Genomic DNA, 21,637 nt, shown 5'->3' on the forward strand with positions numbered 1-21,637 from the left:
TATCAGGCATTCTTATGTATTTCTAATACACTTAAAATTATATTTATCTTTGATTAATATTCAATAGTTTTTATAAGATTATAATCCAGAGGTATGATTTACAAGTCACTTGATTTTTTTGTATTACATTTGGAGAGTGAATATCCAGAATGGATGAGATGTATGTAGGTTTAGCCATAGAAAAATTGTATAGAAGTAAAGATATCTAGAAGATTCTCTAACAGAAGGAATCCAGATTTTCTCTGTAAAATCAGGATAAATAATAATAATAAAGTAACTATTTTGAGTAAATATAAATGAAGGAAAGAATTAGGTTCTATTGTATGATCTTTGGTGGTTCCAGTTAGGATATGAAGGCTCTATAGCTGTGATAGACTATTTTCAGAATGCGTTTCTCAGACAAAACTACACATTTTGGTGTCTGATAGATTAATTTTTGTCAGTCCTTCAGCTTGTGTGACTCTTGATCATTTAATCACTTTTATCATTAAAGATACCAGAATAAAATGATATCCCCACGTTCACACAACAATCAATGGTAGAAAAGAATGTTAAAATGCTTAGTCCATGATTGTCTAGTTCATTTCATAGCTCTAGAAACACTCTATGTCATTTATCTCAAGCTCTTTTAAATTCTTCCATGGTGTTTCTCCTTAAGAATATGTTGTTTTTCCAGCACACCTTTTTTTTTTTTTTTTTTTTCCCCCAGAGGGAAATACAAATTAATTTCTTGCTAGTGCTGTGATCGTTCTACTTTCATTTATGTCACATGCATTTTATAAATCCGACAGGTTTGCTTTGGATTGTTTATAGAAATATACTGAGAAGAAAAGGAAATGATTGCTAAGCTGGATTTCAGTCATGGAGTAATCAGAGACTTTCAAGGAGTTCATTTTATTCCTTATTTATGATTTATAGTTGTTTTTTTTTTTTTTAACTGCCTGCAAGGTACATGAAGGAGAATAAGCCAGAACACTATGAAAATATACATAAATATTTATTCAAGTGTGTTATTTTCGCCTGATAACAATGTTTTTTAAAAAAGTTTTCTCTATTGGAGCATATTTTTCAGAGCAACAGAGCAACTCACTCGATTTTTTCCCTCTGCTTTGTTTTGCTTGTATTTAGGTTTTTTTTTTTTTTTTTTTTTTTTTCAGATTACAAGAGAAGAGGCAAAAGTTTTATTCTCCCAAAAGAAAGTGCACTCACTACAACTTCATCATGCTGTAAGTTGAAAAGCAGGAGAATGTGATCATTACGCTGTTACTGCTGTTTCCCAAAGGGCACAGGCAAAAGGTAAACATAAGTAAACAATCAGGCTTAACACATAATCTAAAGTATAAAAGAGCCTTATACAGTGCTGAAATTTATAGCACCATTCTCAAAATCAAAATCCGCGTGTATAGTGAGGGGTGTGTTTGTGTGTGTGTGTTCACCTTTTATTCTTGAATAAACTCCCATGAGATAGTAACACCCAATGAGTTGAAAAGTGAAACTTTCAAACAATAGTAAACACTGAATAACTGTTTTGACTGAGATGCACCAATTTTTGGGGGTTGAACAATTACATCTGGTATAAATATGCACCAGAATGAGGAATCTGTGGGTCCAATGATATGCCGCAACATCCCTCTCCCAATGATATCAAAAGCAGACACGATGAAAGGTATGTCAGTAACACTGTAATACCAGATGCTAGCTGGTGGCTGTGTTCAAATAGCAGTGAAGTTTAAAGCCCTTGGACTCTGGAATCAGAATGCCAGACTTACTTATGGCTCTGTATTGTCTAGCTGCTTGATCTTAGTAAGCTGCTTAAACTTTGTGGTACTCAATTTTCTTTTCTGTAAAATGTGTATATTGACAGTACTTACCTTATTTTTGTTGTTGGGATTAAATATGCTATTTAGCTATAAAGTGTATTAAAAGGCTTAGTATGATGCCAGGCACTTACTACTTAGTAAAATAAGCTTAGTAAAATAAGTTTTGGATATACTAGAATACAAAATGATTTTCTTGGTGATTAAAGGAAAGATCTCCAGTGACTCACTAAAACAAAATAAAGTAATGCAGCAAGTGAATTAGGAAAAGAAAGAAACTGAGAGACGTTTTAAATGTTTAGCAATCTCTGGTTTTCAGTAGAAGAAAAGTATTACCTTATTATGACAGAATTATAGCTTAGCTCAGGGCAGACTACAGACTGCTTGTGGAATCTTTGTGACAGAAACCACAAGTTAGATATCACTGGGTTTAACAGCAAGAATTCTATAGGGGATTAATTTTTTTAAATTTTATTTTATATTAAGTTCCTGGGTACATGTGCAGGATGTGCAGACTTGTTACCTAGGTAAAAGTGTGCCATGGTGGCTGGCTGCACCTATCAACCCATCCCCTAAGTATTAAACCCAGTATACATTAGCTATTTTTCCTGATGCTCTCCCTCCCTCCCTCCCATCCCTGGGCAGGCCTCCCAGTGTGTTGTTTCCCTCCCTGTGACCATGTGTTCTCATTGTTCAGTTCCCACTTATGAGTAAGAACATACGGTGTTTGGTTTTCTGTTCCTGCATTAGTTTGCTGAGGATAATGGCTTCCAGCTCCATCCATGTTCCTGGAAAGAACACAATCTCATTCCTTTTTATGGCTGCATAGTATTCCCTGGTGTACATGATACCACATTTTCTTTATCTAGTCTATCATTGATGGACATTTGGGTTGATTCCATGAATTTGCTATTGTGAATAGTGCCGCAATGAACATACACATGTGTATATCCTTATAATATAATAATTTATATTCCTTTGGGTATACCAGTAGTGGGATTGCTAGGTCAAATAGTATTTCTGGTTCTAGGTCTTTGAGGAATTGCCACACTGTCTTCTACAATGGTTGAACTAATTTGTATTCCCATTAACAGTGTAAAAGCATTCCTATTTCTCTGCAGCCCTGCCAACATCTGTTTTTTCTTGACTTTTTAGTAATCGTCATTCTGACTGGCATGAGATGGTACCTCGTTGTGGTTTTGATTTGCATTTCTCTAATGATCAGTGATGCTGAGCTTCTTTTCATGTTGGTAGACCACATAAATGTTTTCTTTTGAGAAATGTCTGTTCATGTCCTTTGCCCAGTTTCTGATGGGATTGTTTGGTTTTTTACGTGTAAATTTGTTTAAGTTCCTTGTAGACGCTGGACATTAGACCTTTGTCAGATGGATAAGTTGCAAAAATTTTCTCCTGTTCTGTAGTTTGCCTGTTCACTACGATGATAATTTTTTTTTTTTCTGTGCAGAAACTCTTTAGTTTAATTAAATCCTATTTGTCAATTTTTGTTTTTGTTGCAACTGCTTTTGACATTTTCATCATGAAATCTTTGCCCATGCCTATGTCCTGAATGCTGATGCCTAGATTTTCTTGTAGGATTTTTATAGTTTTGGGCTTTACATTTAAATCTTTAATAAGAATGTTTTTTGTTTTCTTTTTGGTTTTTGTTTTTCCAAATGTTAAATTTGTAATGATGTACTACCCATTGCTTAACATTTGCTGTTTGGTATTGAACCGTGCATTTAATGCATGCCGATTTTCATGGAAGCGTGATATAAGAGTAAATATTTTGACAATAATAGCAGCAACAAAAACAGTTCCATAGACAATCTGTATTCCCTTAATACATATGAATGTTAATATCTATTGTTTTTCTTCAATCTAGCCTATATCATTCTATATTTTCTGATGGCTTCACCATAACCAGATTTCTCCACAGCAATATTCAATGCTATGCTAGAAAACAGCATAGCAGCACCTCTTTTGTAAGATAAAGGCAACATATGTTTTTGAACATGCAAGACCACAGATAATGTAATTACACTGAAATCTTTCTGAAGACATTACTAGAGGCTGATATTCAGACAATCAAGAAACTAATAGAAAAGCTTCCTGAAAAGCATCAGGAATACAAGACTCTGATGTTAGAACTGCAATGCTATGACTGTAGGGCTACAAGTGGAAGATTAAGACTATTAGAATTTTTATTCCATGACTATAAATAAACTAGCCATGAAATAAAATATACCCTTGAAACTGATAAACTAGTAATAGAAGTACAAAGATATTTAACAGTAAAATATTAAATACTAATAAAGGTAATACAATCTGCTAAAATTGATGGTGAAGGAGAGACAAATTGGGAAAAAAGAAAACTTATTCTATATACTTTCATCACTGGTCATGCAGTATGAATGAAAGGAATTATATAAGTAATTTTTTTTTTTTTAGACAGTCTCACTCTGTCACCCAGGCTGGAGTGCAGGGAGTGATCTTGGCTCATTACAACCTCCACCTCCTGGGTTCAAGCAGTTATCCTCTCTCAGCCTCCCAAGTAGCTAGGATTACAGGCGTGAGTCACCATGCCTGGATAATTTTTGTATTTTTAGTAGAGATGGGGTTTTACCATGTTGGCCAGGATGGTCTCAAACTCCTGACCTCAGGTGATCTGCCTGCCTCGGCCTCCCAAAGTGCTGATATTAAAGATGTGAGCCACCGCTCCTGGCCATAAGTAATCAAGTGTACAATTCTGATAAACTTTGTAGTCTTTACGTTAAATCATAATGGTAGAAATAACCACTTGAAGATCACTCTTCCTTTTAACTAGAAAAAAAACTTGCAAATGACCAGGAACACACACATACAGGTGCCCTCCAGCACACCCGGATAATTTTTGTATTTTTAGTAGAGATGGAGTTTCACCATCTTGGTCAGGCTGGTCTTGAACTCCTGACCTTGTGGTCCACCCGCCTCAGCCTCCAAAAGTGCTGGGATTACAGGCGTGAGCCATTTCTCAGACTGGTAAACATCTAAAGATCGACAACACGCTACACTGACAAATGTATTCAGAAACAGTATAAATTGGTATGGTTTATATGAGGTGCAATTTAGCAGTATATTGCAAAGATAAAAATAAATACATTCTTTAACCTGGCAATTCATGTTCAAAAAAATTATCCTGTGAATTCCAACATGTTTTTTCTTTGTTTTTTTTTTTTTTTTTTTTTTTTTTTTTGACGGAGTCTCGCTCTGTCGCCCAGGCTGGAGTGCAGTGGCCGGATCTCAGCTCACTGCAAGCTCCGCCTCCCAGGTTTGCGCCATTCTCCTGCCTCAGCCTCCCGAGTAGCTGGGACTACAGGCGCCTGCCACCACGCCCGGCTAGTTTTTTGTATTTTTTAATAGAGACGGGGTTTCACCAGGTTAGCCAGGATGGTCTCGATCTCCTGACCTCGTGATCCGCCCGTCTCGGCCTCCCAAAGTGTACAAGTTGTTCATTGTAGCATAGTTGGTAATAGCAAAAGATTGAAAACAGTAAAATGTTTATCAATAGAGGACTGATTAAATAAATAATAAAATCACATAATGGAAGAGGAAAAGTATAGGAAATTTCATTTTATGTATTTATATGAAATAATGTTGAAGATACATATCTTAGTCTGTTCAGTCTTCTATAATAAAATATTGTAAACTGGGTAACTTACGAAGAGCATAAATTTATTTCTCAGAATTCTAGAACCCGAAAAATCCAAAATCAAGGTGCAGGAATGTTTGCTGTCAGGTGAGGCCCACTTCCTGGTTCATAGATGGTGCTTTCTTGCTGTGACCTTGCAGGATGGAAGGGGTAAGGAGTCTTTCTCAGGTCACTTTTTAAGGGCTCTGATTCTATTTACAAAAGCATGACCATCACTTCCCAAATGTTCTACCACTTAATAGGGGTTAGGATTTCACCATATGAATTTTGGAAGGAGACAGACATTTAAATCATAGCATATAATAGATTAAAAAAGAAATGGACAGAAGAGTGCAAGCTAGCATTAAAGCAAAATGTAAAAAGAAAATCGCTTGTATGAGTACTAAATATCATCAGATGCATGTCTAAAAACCTGCATAGTAATTTATTCTAGGGAGGAGAACTGAATGGTAAGTGCAGAGGTAGGGAGGAAATTTTATTTTTGACCCTTTTTGTACATTTTTGAGTGTCATAGCAGTAGTACTTACTATGTTTAAAATACATTTAAATTAAAGAACAAAAAGAGGCATTCATTTTTGTCATCTGTGATCTCAATGAAAATGGTTCACTAAAGTAGTTTGAATGGAGTAGGTTGAGGGGAAAATAGAGATTGAGAAATAGAAGAAAGGATAGTAAAATGTAAGTATAGAAACACATATTTTAATAAATTTGTCTGTGTTTGAGGTAAAATAAGGGTAATATGGTTAGAAAATTTCTTTAGATATATAACATTAATAGATAGTGAGATAAATATAGATAATAAAGAAAGATAAATAATACTTCTGTATATGTTCATGTTGTTGGGGAGATTATCCAATATTTAGAATATACATTTTTTAAGTCTAAGAGGTTATTTATTAAAAATAATGACATTGCTTTTTAACACTGGATTTTTTTTCTGATAGGAATTATATAAAACTACTTGCTATCTATTTAGATCACTTTTATTTGATGCCAGTAAGAATATTTTATATGTATCCATTTCTATAATGAAGGGGGAAGAGGATAACTGAGTAGATCAAACAAAGCTGCCTGATCATGCGACAAGGCAATCCTGGTGGGCAGACAGCATGCTGTACAGTCTCCTCCCTGATGTCCCTGCTACTTTCAGATTCCACCAATAACCATAATGTTTGCGGGTTGAAGGAGTGAGAAATGAGAGAGTGGCACTCTGTAGGTCTAGCACCACCAAACAAATGGAAAACAGTTATTATGTGAAAAAGAGAGATGGAGAAACGTTATGAAATGCTTCTATTTCAAGACCTATAATTATGTAGAAATGCATTTTGCTTTCCATTCCAACATACATTCTACTCCTGTTCATCTGTAACTCTCGGGAAAATTTATTTTGCTTATTGCATCTGCCTCTCACCATCCAATTCACACCCAACCCCAACCATGATCACCCACACCCAAATGTCCTCTCTACTCCTACCTCTTTTTGATGTGCTCTTCTTTGGCTTTCTATTTCCATCATGTAAAACTTATTCCACTTTCTCACCTTGTCCTCCTCTAACATGTCATATCCTACTGCCCACACCAGCAGTCTCTCTACTGTCTTCTACTCCAAGTTCACTTTTGGACCACTCAACTGACAACATAGGAAATTGAGTAGAGCTACTGCATAGCATTTTAGCAGATAAATACTACACATTGTGCAGCATCTAGCACACTTCCCGTGAATTGAGCAGGGTTAGTCAATGTTATTTTAAATAATTAATAAATTTCAGGGGAGGGAGATTTTTGCTTAATTGAAAACTACTCTGTTAACAAAGCTGCCTACAGGGAATCAGCCTCTTTTTATTTTATTTTATTTTTATTTTTCAAAGTAGGATTTTCATTCTGGACAACTAACTTCTAGTTTACTGCAATAGAAATTTCTTCATTAAGTAGGCAGTTGCTCTGAAAGATGCCTAAAATCCTTTCCAAATTTTAAATTTGTAATCACTAGATTCATTTTTCTACCTATCGTTGAACTTGAGTCCTGTATCTATCTGCCTTGCTTGTGAAGAAGTCAAACTGTTTATAGTAAAGTGATTTATTTTTTATGTGAGATATTAGTTCTATATCAAAATATTCCTACCTTCAAAAATAGTTAACCAGGCCGGGCGCAGTGGCTCATGCTTGTCATCCCAGCACTTTGGGAGGCCAAGGCAGGCGGATCGCGAGGTCAGGAGATTGAGACCATCTGGCCAACATTCTGAAACCCCTTCTCTACTAAAAACACAACAATTAACCTGGTGTGGTGGTGCGCACCTGTAATCCCAGCTATTCAAGAGGTTGAGGCAGGAGAATCGCTTAAACCTAGGAGGTGGAGGTTGCAGTGAGCTGAGATCAAGCCACTGTACTCCAGCCTGGTGACAGAGTGAGACTCCCCCTCAAAAAAAAAAAAAAAAAAAAGATTAACAAGCTTAAATATTCAACTAGCTTTTTCTGGAGGGGTTTTACTGAAATGAGTTTAGACAGAGACTGCACAGGCCTCCAGCACTGCAAGGGCAACCCAGAAGAGAGACAACTTGCTAAGCCTTTCAAAAGAATGGGGAAGTATTGGTTCCAGACCTGCTGCAGAGAGAGGCTCAAAGGGACTCGGCACTGGCAGAACAAAGAAACCTAGGAGGGAAGCTTTGCTCCAAAAGAGAGGTGTTGCTTCAGGAGAAGACTGTTCCAAGGAAAGGGAGACTGGCTGTTTCAAACTCAAAAAAGCTGATCTTATGGCTCTTAGCAAAATAGTGAGTAGAAAAGAAATATTAACTTGAATCCAGCTGAGAGAAGTGGATCAAAGTAAACCTACTGCATGTCTAGGAAAAGCAATGACTGTTTCTTGTACTTAGCTTTTGCCTGCTTTTCTTTCATTCTATAGTTTGCATTTTTCTATTATTTATGGTTGATAAATGTGCTTTGATTCTATAATCTCTTCTTGTTTGTTTTCTCTACATCATTCATATTTAATTCCAGGAACATTTGTGGATGTCTGTTATGGAGCAGACACTACACAAAGCACCACAGTTTACAAAATGAGTAGGACGTGGCCCCTTCTCATATGAACCTGTTAGCCTAGTATGTAGACACACAACTCATGGCAGTAACAGTAAGTGGTTAAAAGGCACAGGCTTTTGGAATGAGAGAGAGAGAGAGAGAGAGAGAGAGAGAGAGAGAGATTCACATTCTGATTTTATAATCTACATTATTTAAAGGATTAATTTTAGTAACTTGGATTCTTGTCTTCAGTTTATTTGTAAAATGTGGATATGTCTCATGGATTATAAATTAAAGATTAAATAAGGTAATGTATGTATATATATAAAGCAAAAAAAGTGCCCAATACATAAAACATCTTAAATAAGTGTTAACTACTGTGACTATTTCCACCATTACTGCCACCATAATTACTCTAGAAAGATGCTATGGCATCATTTGTATATATTACAATTAATATTATCTGGAAGAGGACTGGAGAAGATACTGGGAAGGATATTTCTGACTCAGGCCTTGAAGGATTAAACCATTTCTTTGTTGCAAAGAAGACAAAGGCATTTCTAGCAGAAAATATGAGGAAACATATTTGAGAAACTTTATTGAGTGCTAAAAGATCCAGGTCTCAGTTGTAAATGGCATGAAGCCAGATAGATATCTGCTTTCCTCTCAGATACATTTTTGACTTCTTTCTACCCTGCTCTCTGCTCCAAGAATTGACCTGTATGGACGGTATCAATAGGTTCTTATGGTTCCAGCCAATGGGAGTCCCCAAGACAATACTAGAGGGAGAAAGGAAACAAATCAAGACATTATTTCCCAAGTTCTCTCCCTAGGAGGTAGTCTTGGGCCAATTGTGTCCATTGATAAATATGTTCACTCTTCCTCATATTGTGACCTGTTCTACCCCTGAGTCTCTTCGTATCTAGGTTCCTTACCTTCTTGCTTTGGGTCTAGTTTGGCAACAAATCTTCTGTTGAAATGTTCAGGTTCTTGGATGATTCCTCTATAGAAAGAGTGTCCAATCTTTTAGCTTCCCTGGACCACACTGGAAAAAGAATTGTCTTAGGCCACACATAAAATACACTAATGGTAGCTAATGAGCTACAAAAATTCACAAAAATATCTCATAATATTTTAAGAAAGTTTACAAATTTGCGTTGGGCTGAAGGTTGGACAAGCTTGCTTTATAATATCCCATTTTCTGTCTGCTTCATTGTAATTCACATTTTTATAACTAAACTTTTGTAGAGTTTTACTGATATGAGTATACTTTCCATTTCCTGTTACAACTTTTCTTATAGAAGTACCGATGGCTTTATTAAAACTTTGTTCCTTAATTCATTCATTCTATCATAAAACAAACATCTGTCAAGTGCTTATCAGGGTACTGCTAAACACTGCCTGGTCTCATGGAGTTTACAATCTAGTGTATGATATATACAAGTAAATAGTAATGACAAAATAGTATAACAGATGCTAAAAAATAGGATGTAAAGGTACTTAGGAACATATCGCAATGACATGTGACCTGGATATAACTGGGTGACAAGTATGCAATGTGAGGTTTGTTCAGTGAAAAAGAAAGTGTAGAGCATAACGGAAGTCAGAATACAGACATTTAGTATACAGTAAGATGGTGCTACACTTTGGGAATCGTAATGAATGACAAAGAATGAAATACGGTGAATCTCGCTGTACACATTTTGTCCAAAGAATTAACCACAGAAGCCCTGTGATGAGAATGGTCCATTAAACCTTGACCTGAACTGATTTGGATGTAGTCCTTGTCTTAGGGGGATTTGGGGATGTGCTGACCTCTTTGGATAGAGTCAACTGTCTCTTCTAATTGGTGGACAGAAGACCTGGGCTACAATATGTATCTGCAAAGTGCAATCTTAAGTCCTCTTACTCAAATTTATCTTCTATATCTCAGATACAATATTATCTCCTGCTCCTCTACCATTGTTTATCACTTTTGACTTTAAACTGTATCAAATTAATGGTTGATACCTGTTTTATTGAGGGTTCTCCAGAGCAACAAGACCAATAGGATGTATAAACACTTATTTGAAGGAATTGGCTCATGTGATTGTGGAAGCTGGCAAATCTGAGACCAGCAAGCTGGAGACCCAGCAAAAATTTGATTTTATAGTCTTGTGTCTAAAGGAAGATCAGAGACAGAATTTCTTCTTCTTCAGGGGACCTCAGTCTTTTCTCTTAAGGCCTTTGACGGATGAGATGAGACTTACCCACATTATGTAGGGTAAACTGTTTTACTCAGTCTGTTAATGTAAACATTAATTACATCTAAAAACATTTTCACAGCCACACCTAGACTAGTGTTTGACCAAACAACTTGGTATCATTGCCTAGGCATGTTGACACATAAAAGTAACCATCACAATGCCTATGACCTCCATGTCTTTTCTACCTGCTTCCTTGCCCAACCTTTAGCATTCCAGTCCCAACAATTTCAATTACTTTTTTAAAGCGCATAAAGGAAGTGTGTTTTTTTATGAGAGTCTCATTACACTGTCGACCAGGCTGGAGTGCAATGGTGCGATCTTGGGGCACTGCAACTTCTGCCTCCCAGGTTCAAGCGATCCTCCTGCCTCAGCCTCCCGAGTAGGTGGGATTACTGGTGCCCGTCACCATGCCTGGCTAATTTTTTTGTGTTTTTTAGTAGAGATGGGATTTCACCATGCTGGCCAGGCTGGTCTCGAATTCCTGACCTCGTGATCTGCCCACCTCAGCCTCCGAGAGTGCTGGGATTACAGGCATGAGCCACTGCACCTGGCCCAAAGGAATTTTTAAAATACTAATTCTAGTGACTTTTTTACTACTCTGGGCCTTTTGGTAACTTCTGGTATGCTTGGTCACCTCTGCCCTCATGGAATCACTCCTTTCTTTTTTATTTCTAGTCAATGCCAGGTCCTTCTTACTGCATATCTGATCAACTGTGCGCATCCCCCAAGGCTTAGTTCTTAGTTTGGAGTTCTCTCCTTCTAATTCCCATTTTTGGAGAACACATTTATTATATTGGTTTCAACTGTTAAATTTGTGCCTGTGACTTTCAAATTTTCTTATGTCTTGAACTCTCATCCAGGAGTTGTCTTTGTACTATTAAACTTTTTTATCCAATTGCAATTGGTAAATTACATCCAATTTACCAGTAAAATTGACTGTTTTTTCCCCTATAGCTTCTTGCTGTCTCTTCTAATCTATGATTGGCTATAAAATAAGTCCATCTTAAACAACTTTGATTATATAACTCTTCTGATTCAAAATCACAATCACTCTTACTTCAAGTCTAAGCTACCTTACCTACTTGTCAATGTCTTTTTTAATTTTCTACCTGTCTGATCTTTTATGCTTTTACTTTACAACATGCTCTGATTAGGTAAATTCACTCACTGCCATCAAACTCATTTTGTCCATTCTTGATTAGGTAATCATTCCTATGTTGGATGCTGAGAATACAGAAATGAACAAAACGTGGTCTTTGCCCTTCAGGTCCTGACTGTAGCAGATCAGTGCCAGATATGCAGGAAATCAGTGGAGTACTTATCTGCACACAGCTCCTGCTAATACAATTCAGCATATGACTAAGCATTTTAGTAGTTGTCTAAACCAGATTTAGTGTGCAAGTGACTTTCTAATACGGGAGTAAGGTGTAAAATGAAGGTCCTTAGAAGTCAGGAATCAATGTGTACCCATACAAATAAACATTGGTTTCACTCTTTCTTACACACATTCTCAGTTTTCACTAGTCCCATGTTATTTTAATAGGTTAAAGGGAGTCAGCTTTGCAACAGCTCTAGAGGGATTAGGCTGAGCTGCAGGGTGGCAGTTTATGAATGGCTATTCAAAATTGTGTAGTTCCATATACACAATGACACTCAAGTCAGAGAAAGCCCTGCTCTTTCTCATCTGTCTCTGTAAGGATTCCCTCTTCAGAATGTTTTATTTCTCTTGCCAAGTACTTAAATTTGACCTGCCCTTTAAAGCCCAGCTCAATAATTACTTCTTTGATAAAACTTGTTTGTTTGTTCCTTGCCTGATTAGTCTGGCTGTCATTGATCTTTTTCTATAAACAAACATTTAATTTAATATTCAATGATTTTCTAATGTTATTATTTGTACTTATTTTACTTGTGTTAGTCTTATTTGTTCTAACTAAGTGATAAGTACTTCAGGACAGGGACAATGCCTTATAGTTATTCTTACCCTCTAACAGTACTAGCATAGTGCTCAGAAGGTAGTAGATGCTCAGTAAATTAGTTGACTAATTTTTTTTTCTTTTTTTTTGTATAAAAGGAGTGGTGAGGAGTATAGAACCAATACTTATTGAACATCTAATATGTTCCAGGCACAATGGGAGCATATTATGTATAATGTCTAACTTAATTTGTTAAGTTAGACAGAGTGAGGGAGGTATTCTCATTCCCAATTTTCAGATGAGAAAGCAGAGGCTTCCAGAGGTTAAACAAGTTGGCTAAGGTTATCATAATTTGTCATTGTCTGATCCAATCTTTGAATGTAGGTCTGTCTAAATTCAAAGCTCATGTGTTCCCAAATCTATTATGCTGCCTTCTTCTTATATACTCGTCCCGTAGTAGATACTAAAATGTGCTGTCCAGATTTCCCCTTGAGGACTGAGGGCGGCATTTTTCCCAGAATTTGGGAGAGTTTGTGGTTGAGAGTGTTGTGTCCATCTCTGGGACTTGACCTCAGTTGAAGAGAGCATCTTCACCTAAGGGGATGTCCCCTTCCCAGAGCAATTCACATCCACTGATTGATCCATGTCAGAGTATAAAGGCCTACCTCTTGTTCCATTTTGAGATTACTTTGAACAGCATCTCAACTCCAGAGATCTTGACAGTATTGGCTAAGACTGGGCCTACGTTACACTTCAACCCTCCCCTCTACCCAGTCCTTCTCTCTTCACTATACCTATCTATTTATCTGAAGAACTACCCTCAATAAACTTCTATGAAAATCTCTGCTTTAGAGATTGCTTTTCAAGGAACTGACCTGCAGCCTGCATCATGTTGCAAACTAAATGATTATCAGAAGTATGTGATATGTTCTTGTGTGTTCCTCATGAAGCATGCTATCATACTTTCACAGAAACTTTCAATACCTACCGTGAACGCTAAAGCTAGGTGCAAGGTTGTATTAGTCCATTTTTAACAACACTGCTATAGAGAACTGCCTGAGACTGGGTAATCTATAAGCAAAAGAAGTTAAATTGACTCACAGTCCACATAGCTGGGAGGCCTCAGGAAACTTACAATCATGGTGGAAGGCAAAAGGGAAGAAAGACACAGCTTACTTGGCAGCAGGAGAGAGAGCATGCAGAAGAAACTGCCACTTTTAAACCATCAGACCTCATGAGAACTCCCTCACTATCATAAGAACAGCATGGGGGAAACTATCCCCGTGATCCAATCACCTCCCACCTGTTCCCCCTCTGGACACGTTGGGAATTACAATTAGAGATGAGATTTGGGTGGGGACACAGAGTCAAACCATACCAGAGGTGTTACTACTACTGTGTGTTTCTCCCTCCTTACTTCCAAGTCCAAGCAAAATAGATTCTTACCATGAACAGGGAGGCATCAGACTTTGTTGTCTTCCTCCCACAAAGTGATTCCCTTAAACTGATGCAAATTGTGTAGCTACTATGCATGACAGTATTTGTGAGCCGATTTTCTCAGAAAATGGAAGTAGAATTCTAGTTCAAATTATTTGAGACTATCCAGAACATGTGAGGGGAATGACTGACTCATTGCAGTTACAAGAAATACTTACATTGATCCTTTTCCAATTCTGATGACATTGGATTAAAACCAGAGTCTTCATTTTTAAAGTTATATTTTTTGACATATGATTAAATTCCAACTTTTACCTTTTACATAAAGATGATACAAATAATCTCTAAGTTACTGCTTGGGAATCTAACATGTTTTTGATTTCAACTCTTACATGTTTTTGTTACAACAGAACATCAGTGAATGCTTAGCTCTAATTGCACATTCTCCTTGCACCTAGAATACTACCATGCATATGCATATGCAGTTGTTTTTTAGGCCATGGTTGGAATATTACCAAAAATAGAAAAGTCAATTTTCAGTTGTCAGTCAGTAGGTAGAACACAGCCTACTAATAAAAGTTAGCTGGTGACTATTAAGGCACCAGAATTTAAATTTGAGGGCAAAGCAGACATGTGTACTGAGAAATAGCTTTCTGAATTCCTTAGGGAGCAATGTACCCTTTGCCCAGACAGAAGCTTTATGTAGAGAAAATGTGAGATAAGGGAAAAAACTAGTGTAAACAAAAACAACTCTCCACCCGTAGAAACCCAACTCCTGGACAGACAACTAAAAGTAAAGACGGATAGAAGAGAGGGAAAGAGAGCCAAAATAAATGTATGTAATTCTATAAGTCTTGGTTTTTAATTTTATTTTTCATTTGGTTAAATGGATCTGAATAAACCAATGAAAGATTTGCCTCTAATTGTCCGTTTTGGTTTCATCTAGGAGGTTCTGATGTTTTCCTAGCTGGTAATTTGTTGTTCCTGGGTCTTTAGATTTCACTTTACTAAGTCTTTGGATTTTGTGTTCTGCATTTTTCTTACATGATGTCCCTTCTTCCAGACATGTTACAGTAAGAGCTCACAGCTGTGCTGTCATCCCTTGACATGGCTTTAGCAGCCAATCACAGGCAAGCTGTTATATAGTAATCTCATCCCATGTAGCATAATTGATCATCAGATTCAGTATCACTGAGGAGAAAAGAATAGAGGAGCCGATTGTGCATTATTATATGCCAGACAACATAGTACAAAGGGTATCTATCTAGGTTGGTTATTGCTGGTGTAGCTCAGAGCTTTAAAGCTTTCAGCACCTTGTTCAGAAGCAAGAAAAGAGCCAGCACAAGCCCTGGGAAGCCGACAAGGGTGACAAGCATTAATAGTGCCATTATCTCAAGATAATGCTAAGCTGATAAAATATTTGGCCATGGCCTAGGTTTTTATTTCCCATGGAAATATGGGTTTCAAATACTGCAATCTATCACAGAATCTCAAGGGAACTGCACATTTTGTAATGTATTAAATTCATGTAAACTGCCACTATGAAGACAGGAAATCTAATTTAGGGGAAAATATTCCAGCATAATAAGGAGGCTAAACTGAGGTGGCCACATTAGGGACACACTGACTTTCTGGCTTACTATTTTCTTAATCAAAGAACATGTCAGTGGGAAGGCCACCAAAAATGATATGGGATTCATAGCTGTCACTTACTAGACGCACACAACAGGTAAATTAATATTTGGTGATAGGCTTCTGGTGCGTGGGGCTTGACAGCTTTGGCACTACAAATGAGATCAGATTCTTTGTCATAGTCAACCAAATATAACTATTCCCTGGTTGTCACTAGGCTGTTCAGGAGTCCACATTAACTCTTTCAGGTCACCAAGAACCTCTTCAGATTTTTTTTTTTTTGCCTTGAAATTCACCAGTCACTGAGAAAATTGGTGGAAAGAGTTACTGGCCTGTAGTTTTTGTACTGTGAAACCAGGGCTTTGAACTGGAAGAAACCATATGGACTCTGATAACACAAAACCTCCTCTCCAGATCCCTAGAGATGTTGGAAATTGCCACAGATCACACTTCTTCCTAGTGGCAGAGTAGGGAGTTAAACTCATTTCCACTCAATTAAGTACAATTTATTTAAAAAGAATAGTTTGTGGAGTACTTTGATGCACATACTCTACTTTGAGCATAACCAAACTCTGTGAGAAAGATGCAGAAAAAAACAAAGACCCAGTGACGAAGTGACTTACTTAGTGTCAAGCAAATTTGGAAGTATAATCTGGTTCCTCTGATTCCGAACTTCATGCTCTTCTTACTATACTGTATACTGCCAATGTGAAAACTAAGATTACTTGCTGATAAAAGTTTCCCTTGGGTTAATACATTTCCCTTATTATTTTGCTCTTTTCCTAATTTAAAAAATGTGGATGTCTACTTTTTTCCACAAAAATTTTAGTGTAATTTAACTGAAATTTAAACACAGGTTTAAGCAAGTCCTTCTCCTCTTCCTCCTCCTTCTTTTCTTCCCCCACCTCCCCCTCCACCTCCCGCTCCTTCTTTTTTTCAGACTAGGAGACTAATACATCCTAGTGGATATATTAGTTTACTGATCCACTTTATGCTTACTTCCTGCACTATTCCTTTTAGAATGTATATACAGTCTTCATTGTCTATTTGCATATCATTTAAAGTTTATCAACTTCCAAAGGTTATTGAGTCTTACAGACTGTTCTTTATATAATCATTGTTCATGTCAAATGCAGATGCAGTTGTTAGTTTTACAATCATCCAAGAAAAGTAAAAATGAAAACTTACCATTTTTATTTTTAATATAAACGAGTGACATCTCTTACTGTAACTGTCGGAAGTCCTGCAGTACACACTATCAGATTATATCACAAACAGGCCAACACATTCATATGAAGCCCAGGCTTGCTGAATTATATCAGTCATCAGTTATGAAGGGACAATTTTCCCCTGACCCACAAGCGCCTGTTTAGCAAATGAACCCTTTCCTATTCAGAAGCTCTAGCTTAGACTCATTATCATCAAGGCTACTAATGATAACATTCAATGGACACAAAAATTTTTACTCAGATAAAAGACACTATAATTGTTTTAGACAATTCAAGTGGATTCAAGCCTCGTGGGCCTTTTTATTTTTTAAAGTGGGAACCTCTTAAACAGAGAGAAAGTATTCTATGAAGATAGAGCTATCATGATCTTATTTTGAACAAGAGTAGGAATGTTTGAAAGGGTGCAGTATGCCAGGAGCTTTACTTGTAAGACAGAAAAAATAATGTTCTGATCTACTCCAAACTAAAGTTCCAGGTGTGTTACCACCCATTCCTTCTACCTCAGCTACAAGTTCTAGAAGATTAACCAAAGCTCAGGCACATAGCTATAACACTGATGGAGTTTCCTGGGCTGCTGCTATTCCTAAGATCCCTGAGGAAGCATCTAACTGCAGCAGCAGCAAAGACATTCTTAAGACACACTGGTGTTTGTTTGAGTCTCAGCAGGTGGAACAGTGGGGGCTGTTATAAGAAGGTTAAAGAATATTCTTAAGCTTGATAAGTTTGAATAAACATTAGGCAATGTCTGTGTGATTCAGAAACAAACAGATTGAAAAATAGTCTACAAAAAAGTGCCCAATGAAGTCACCAAACTGAATCCATTATGGTGGCATTGCATTTATAATACAGTGTGTTTACCTGCCCAGCTAAAGGCAAAACACATACACATCTACATACACACAGACATAATAATCAATTTTATAACTAACTGTATTTCACCTGGCATTCTACTTGATGAAAGAATGCCCCTATATGAATGTGCTATGAGAACATAACTTCCAAAGCAATTTTCTGATGCAACATTCTCACTGTTATGAGTGTACTTCTTATAATTGAGATGTATGCATGCTCCCATTCAGTATAGTTACTAAAGTGAGTGTAAATTATTTCGTTCGATACCCAGCCAAGGAAATAGTGATCTATTGACATGCTCAAAGAAAAACTGAGTTGGACTTACTAAGAGAGGTTTTAATACTAACCCTCTGTGGGTGATGAATGAGATTTTCAAAGGTAATTTTGGCTTTGGATCCTAAATTCTATCTAAGATACTACTCTACTCCAATGATGCTCCACTCCACATACTGAACTATGATGCCATTGAAAAATACTTAGTTCATAGGTCATGTTAGACATAGCCCCTCTTTTGATTTATATTCTGCCAATGTGAAGTAACAAATCGAAAATGTGGGTAGTATCTTCTTACTTCAATTTCACCTGGACTGACACCTACAGGGCTTGTCTGACATTAATGTGTTTCTATTTCTCTGTCTCTCTCTCCTTCCCCCTTGCACACACATCCACACTGACACACACAAACACACACATCATAGTTAAACTAAATGGTTTTGTCCCAAATGAATTTAGAAAATATGTTAAAATTAATTAAATAATGGAAAAGACAAGCATAAATCCACAATAATTATTGCTGAAAAAATGTGCTGATCTCTTCAAATTAAACTTCGAGGTGTCATGACACCTGCAAGGAGAGTTATGAACCAAGGAGTCAATCACATGTGGACCCCATGAGTTTTTTTTGGCTGGTATCCTAAAAAAGTAGAAACATACAATGCAGGACCCTCTGAATGGTGAGCTGTTTCCTTGTTTGCAAAAATTCTAACACCAAGACCTTCACTGTAATAATCAGGGGTCCCTACCAGTCCAGATAGCTGTAGAATTTAATGCAAACAGTGAAATGATTAATTGGAATGACCTAATCTGTACTACAGAGAAAAATGTTGTAAGCATTGTACTGTCAAGCATAATCATACACAACAGATTATAAAAGATACATTTATTTTCATATCAATTCTCACCAAAGAATTGGAGAAAACCTTTAGTTTGTTCCAAGAGAACAATGTCAATGTGAGTTCAGTCTGGCTGCTTCCTGTTTTTGCAATATCCAAGTCTTACTCATCTTCTTTTTCTCATTTCCACAGCATTCCTTTTCTAATACAAATCTGTGTTTGGCCGTCACTTTTACCTTTTAGAACCATTATTGATATTTGTACATTTTTGACATCCATTTGCAGCTGTTGAAAGTTGACTTTACATATCAAACACTTGCTGATTATTTTGCTAGCAAAAGTTTTGTTTCTTTTAAATAAACTCTAAAATTTAGTCACTCTCTACTATCCTAGAAATGGCATGCCTGCTTGCATTACCCTATGCCCTCTTCTTTCTCTAGTGAAACTTTCATGCTTTCTGTATCTGTTACTATGGTTTGGACTCCACTGTAGGATTGGGAAGAGATTGCATTCCATCTTATTACCAGAAGGAAACCTTCCCGATGGAGTCTGAATTGTATACTTACATTGAATATCCTCCTGACCTCTGCAGCTTGAGGGAATACAGCTTACTCATCTCATAGCCAGTGTTGGGTGATCAACTGTTACATTCACAAGAGACAATTGCCAGAGGAAGCCAGAAAATTAAGCCATTAAACAAGTTAAACTATTTATAAAGAGAAGTTGAATATGTTCTTTGACCAAGTAAAATTCTCTAGCCTTTTAACTTACAATATTAATTTAAAAAGCTGAATATTTGACCCCAAAATCACTATTGTCTATAGTAAAGAAAATCATCATTTAAAAGAGAACTCAGAAAATGAAAAATGTCTTTCCATCATCATGTACTGTTACCAAAAAAGCTTTGGCATTCTGGGATCTTTATTATGAACTCTAAATCCCAAGGAATAGATTTCTAACATTACCATTTTCAGAAAAATACATTTCAGTGGGTTTTTTCTGCCTAACAATTTTTATCTTCTATTTCTAGGGGAAAGTGACATTAAAGGTGTGCAAAAGTTAGATTTCTTACTGGGTTTCCAGTTGCTTTTTGACATTGAGTGTGTAGCAACACCTTGAGAATGAAACTCCTTTTCTGCATCTGAATTTCCATTGGCTCGTGTGGTAGGAAGGGAAGATAGAATTCTCCTATATTAAAGGAAGGGGTGCCTGGGGTCAGGATTGGATAGGATTTGGCTCAAATGTTGCAGCTAATCTAAGGTAACTCACAAATTCCTTGAGAAAAAAGGTAGAAAATCCAAACCTGAGACAAAAGCAAGCTCTAATGACCCAACCAAGAATTTGCTTTGTGGTCTGTGATTTACTTTTTCTCTACATTTTGAGTGACGCAAACCAGAAGACACTTTTGCTACAATCCTGGAATAATAGCAAAGCTATCATTTGCTCTGTGAAATTGGGCAATTTCTCAGATCAGGTTGTTTGTTATCGAACTATATTCTTCCAAGGTCTAGTCATTGTCAGGTGCTCATTTTCTCAACACTGTTAATACTGCTAGGAAAATCTGACATATATAATACAATATGAATATTTATATTCTTCTATTTCCTTTAACATCTCAGTAGAGCAAGACTACTGGAAGATGATGTGCAGTGTAAATGATTATTTTTAACCAATGATTATTAAAGATTTCAAAGGTAAAGGTAGGCAGCATTAATCAGAGCACATTCACTTTCAAAATCATCTGAAGAGCAAAATTGTTCCAAATGTAAATTCTGAATATTTTCACAATATTGAACTGTCAACAAGTTCTCTTGCTATTCTAAGAATTAAAACCAAACTTCAATTAAGAAACTGAACCTGTAGGGGTGAGAGATTTGGATAAGTGTTTCCTCATTTCTAGCAACTATTGGATTTTCTCTCTGGCTCAGAGAATGAAAGAGCAGGCAAATCTCCAAGGCTGAGCTTTTTGGGGTGAGATTTTTCTAACAACTCTACACCTAATTATCTGTATGTACCATCAGCAGAGATTCTCAAGGTACTGCTTATTGAAACTGACCTGGTAGGCATCCCAGGTCTTAAGGATGAATGAATAAATAACTTTGCTGAATGCTGCTGAATATGTGATAATGTAATTAGTATTCCTGCCAACAGAATTGAAAATGAGATGTTGCATCTCTAGGGACTTTTATACTTCTCTGTAAATAGTTTATCTTAAAATGCACAAGATACATATGAGCTAAGCAAAAAGGTTCACTCTAAATTAAAATGCTATTATGCTGCAGATGATGTGGATGAAGGGTTTACCGAATTGTCACTCCCAGATTGACAGAGGAAAGCCATCATTTACATATTTTCCAAGCAAACTGAGCCTCACAGGCATTTGGTTTTTTCAAACAACAACAAAAAAGCCATTCGGGTTAAAAATAATCCACTAGAGGAATACAATGGTGATCCATTGCTAGTATCTCCTGACTATGAAAATAAATGTTAACATTCATTTGATACTAAGGAGAAGGAAAACAAACTGTTTGAGATAAGGTACTTTCTTCCAGATTTCAAAGGGAGAATTTTTAAAAAATGTTATGTTTCAAAATCATCGGAGATTGCTGCCTCAATTTGTTTAAAACATTAAGGCATTTACCATATTGGCACCAAATCAAGTCAATCTAATCAATTTCCCCTTGGATACTTCAGTA

Source organism: Papio anubis, chromosome 7 (assembly GCF_008728515.1).
Source record: "Papio anubis isolate 15944 chromosome 7, Panubis1.0, whole genome shotgun sequence".
NCBI lineage: Eukaryota > Metazoa > Chordata > Mammalia > Primates > Cercopithecidae > Papio > Papio anubis.